Source organism: Pollicipes pollicipes, unplaced genomic scaffold (genome assembly GCF_011947565.3).
Source record: "Pollicipes pollicipes isolate AB1234 unplaced genomic scaffold, Ppol_2.1 Scaffold_7231;HRSCAF=8579_pilon_pilon_pilon, whole genome shotgun sequence".
Taxonomy (NCBI): domain Eukaryota; kingdom Metazoa; phylum Arthropoda; class Thecostraca; order Pollicipedomorpha; family Pollicipedidae; genus Pollicipes; species Pollicipes pollicipes.
This window is the reverse complement of record NW_023597034.1, coordinates 34,248,435-34,252,987: the sequence shown is the minus strand read 5'-3', so window position 1 is coordinate 34,252,987 and position 4,553 is coordinate 34,248,435.

The window sequence follows — 4,553 nt, the reverse complement described above, 5'->3', positions numbered from 1 at the left end:
ATGTCCAACATTCAGTCCGAATTAATTAGTGATCCAAATTATGCCACGTAGTTTTGAACAAGCGCGCTCGCAAATCTAACAACAAAAACCTCGACGCCAGGCGTTGCAGTCTCCACAGGCTGCGCAGCACCGGCTTGGCGCTTAATATTAAGTGGCGGTCAATGTGTGAACGAAAATGATGACGTTTCTGAAAAAGTACCTTCCAACACTTAAGGACATCAAATCTTACATTTAGAAGGTAGACCGGGTATATATTCCACATGTACGATTTTTAGAGTGATGATAAGAACGGATTGGCCTTTTAGCACCGTGAAGTGGTGCTGGGATCTGGTAGTGGAGCGGGAAGAGTAGAGGCAAAATCTCTATTTTTGTGTTGATGTAACTGCTTATCTGACCAGAGCACAATCTCAAGGTTGCAAGAAAAGATACGCGCAGTCTATCTTTGAACGGTATAAATTAACTTTGAAAGACATTCGGGACCATTAATTTACGACGGTCGCTCCCGCGCGCACGGCGCCCATCACCTGGTGTCACGTGCAGTGGCCAACGGCAGTTGGTGTCATTGAAGCTACAGCCCAGGCCATCGCTGTCCCTGCTTGCGAGATTCCGGGCGCGCAAGCTCAAATCATGCGATGTAATTTATTTCACTGTCGATTCTGCGAAACAATGAACGTTTTTAGTCTAACATGGCATGGCCTTGTTGGTGTTTTAACTCAGTTTGGCCCACTATATCTAACACTAATGGGACCTTTTATTTCTGTCTGGGCGAGGGTCCCGTTTGAGTAGAACGCTAAGGAGATCTTACTGTTCCGGTCAAGGGCTGAGGGGCCATTCCGGCCCACCGCTGCATGCATCCCGGCTGCCATTCCGGGGACACGGGACGCGATCCGTGGTCGATCCGGAGGCCCTTAGAGGGATATATCACATCACATTGGTCTCCTCGCTGACTCGGAAGGCCTTCTGACCTGCGCAGTTGGTCACGGATCGACGCAGGAATCCTCATGGACGCATCAACATCCCCGATCTGCCACATAGATTTCAGTTCGCTGGAAATTGGGTTTGAGTCCATTCTGGAATTGGGTTTGAGTGCCCACCGCTCGGTACTGGGGGCCCTGGCAGGCACAAGACCCTTCCATTGTCTCAATGTGAGCATTCGTCATAAGTTTTCAGGCTTCATTTCATTGTCAGAGGGCCCCGACCGATGTAAGAGGCCCTGTGTCACTCGGGGTCCGTCCTCGCCCCTGCTGAGCAAATGTATCCTGACTGACTCGAGGCCCCTTGTTGGCACATAACACCACATTGGGCACTGTGGGTCCTTGACTGATACAGGAGATCCGCATTATTACGAGGGCCTCGACCGATGCAAATCGCGGCCTGGTCTTGTCTCTGCTTGGGAAATGGGCCCCCAGAGCGCAGACCAACACGGAGCCCACCTTTCAGTGTTAGTGCTCTCTGGACGAAATATAAGGAAGCTCTGTCTCAAGGGTCCCCAATCAGTGCGAGAGGCCGTCTAACGGACATTTGAGATCACGGCCCTACGGACGGGGGTCTTAAATGTGGCCCAGTCGGGTCCTTGGTCTTTGGTCTTGAGCGACCCTTCGGTCCCTCTTCGGTCCCCCTCTAACACGGCTCCTGGCCGAGTCGGGTTCCCAGCGGGTTCGTGATCTTTGGCCCGGGGAGTCCTTCGGTCCGCCTTCGGACCTCCTCATACAAAGCTCATGACCAACTGGAGGTCACTATCCGGCACATGAACCTCTGGTAGGCACTGTGGCCCCTGGCTGCCACGGGGGTCCCAACTATGGCTTCGGGGACCCAGACTAATGCAGATCGTGGCCCCCCCCCCCCCCCCCCCAGCCTCGCTCCTGCTTGGGAAATGGGCCTACGGTTTCGACTGACAGAGTCAACCGTTTGGTGTTCGTTTTCAGGTCTCGACGCCACTAGCTGCGATTCTTTCGTGTTTAGGTCCCGACGCCACTAGCTGAGATTATTTATGTGACCTACAGCTAGTGCTTTGGGCCCTTATGTCCTCTAACCGGGCCTTTGATTGCCGGTTCCATTGGGCCGCCCAGGCCCCTTTTCGGACTCATCAAACACTTCTCTTGGTCGGCTCGCGGCCCCTTGCGAACAAAGGACCCCGTGTTAGGCAATACGGGGCCCCTGACAGATGCAGGGGTGCCGGCCAGTGAAAATCGTTGGTCGGTCCCTGTAGCTAACTGGGAAGTGGACCTTCAAGCTCATCCCGATACGGAGCTGACTGTGCGTTACTGGTAGTGTCTGAGCGACACATGCGCCATTATCGACTGAGGGTCACCTGACCAGCGCGCGAGGCCCTCTGGTCGGCAATAGAGCGCCCGTTCCTTTCTGGACCCTATTCGCTGGGGTCCTGAATGCGACCTCCGGCTGGCCTTCCGTGCCGTTCGGCAGTCAAGCCGGACCCTTAATCGCAGGTCCCGATCCTAAGTCAGACGTACCCCCTGTGACCTTACCCCTCTGCCCGCACTACTGCATTGATGCATGGATAGAAACACACGGTATGGCACGGACGTCAACAACCATATGAAAGTTCACTGCAATTATTCTAATCTTACTGTTCCATCATTCAAGGATATCAGCTCTCTGCCAAACGAGAGTTTATCAGCATTTTTTCATGTCCGTAGTCGATAGAACTAATTTCCTCATCCAAAAGATGTTTGAGCTGCGGACTGCACCGGCTGACTTTGTATCAGCGGTGTCGGTGCACTGGTTGCGAAGATCGACGTGTGGTTCACATGCTCCTCTCAGTGGCGCAAAAATGGGGGCAGCGATAATTCTTCCTGTTTTTCTCCCACTCTCTGTAAGTTCTTTTCAATCAGTTACGTTCTTGTAAAACGTCCAGTGATAGCCGAGATTAAGTGTTTGATCCACTGATGTACGCAACGTGCGGCTGGTCAAGTGTTCATATTATAAAGATGTAAGATGATCGTAAAGCTATCCACTTGAAGCTTTTAGACTGATTCATGCGGTGTATGCCTTTGCCAGCCGTTCCTCCTTCACGTTGCCGCGTCAGTGCAAAAAAATTTTGAGCGTGGCATTGAAAGGGCTTAAAGCTGCAAATGAGTGGAAAAGACAACGGTGGCGATAATTTTAGCCATGACAATATACCGTGCATGGTATAGTTCTGTGATGAAGACGTTGCCAATAGGCATGATCACCACCAACACATTTTCAACCCAGTGCACCGAAATTGTATTTGTGTCTTGACCATTTTTCCGTCTAAGCGCGACGTCATTTTTCATGCTTCTTACTTAACTCACGGCGTCATGCTGCATTCAACACTACAACGTTACATGAATATTTTGCTGCGCATTGTTGGCAAAATATATGAAGATGGAGCTTACTTTAAAGATTAACTGGCTTATGTAAAGCACCCTGTATCTCTATATGAAAGGCATGTGTTCATTTATTATGGTGTTCACAGAACACACTACTGAGTACAAAAGAAGAAAAAGAGCTATTTGACCAATTATACATATCTTGGATATTTATTGCCCTGGCCTTATCTGTGGCCAAACATGACAACATTATATCGTAGCAAGCACGTTTACCCGACTGAAATTTTGGAGAGCAGCAGCGGCTTAAAACCTCCGTGACCCGTTATTTTATATATGGTACGTCTGAACAGGGGCCTATTCGTGATGTATGCCAGTCTATAGGAACCTCTGAAAATTTTGGGCTAAACGTTCTTTTACGCTTATGTCAACTTATGCCGTCATGGGCAGTGTTAATGCCAAATTGTATCAATATCACGGGCATCATGGCCCTTTCTTTCCACCCCTGCTCTTATGTTCACGCCCAGGCATACTCCTTCCACTCCTCTGTTCCCCTCCCCGGAGGAAGAGGTGTTTTCGATTCCGGGAATCGGCTAGCGGTTCACAGAGCCCCTCACGTTACATTTTAGCTCAGCAGGATGGAACGCCAGCAGGCAGACAAAGCCTCGGTGGGAGGCAAAGGAGAGCAAGCCTGTCTGTGTATGTCCGATATCCGGAACCACACGCAAAGCTGCTTTATAATTCCGGTTAGCAGGCTCTGCTTGCATGTCGGCGAAGTCTGCGAAGTCAACTCGTCCGGTTCGGGTTTTGCACAACGCTGCTCTAAATACCGTGCGCCACCGAATTCTGGACGGTGGAATCGTTGAGGAGGGGGGCTTAGGAAACAGTTGTTCTCCCTGTGTTCTGGAAAATACTTAAGCCCTAACCTTATGGTGTTCCATGAAAAAGAGATGAGCATCGCGTTTGCCCCTCCCAAAACTCTAAAGGCGATCCACTAGTACTGCTTCTCCTTCAGCATATTCACTTGTCTCGGGGTCACAGTTAGCGCCGTTGAAGGCGAAGTCAAACTCAGTTATTCCTCCAATACCCCGCTCTGTTTAAACCTGCCGCGCTGCGCCGCTACGCCGTTGCCAGCGCCCGGCTGCCATGCCAGAGAGTGTACCTGCGCCTTGTCAGAGGCCGTACTGGCCAAAATTGGGTTAATGTCTCATTTGGCTTGACTAGGAGCCGGCCGGTAGTGTAGTC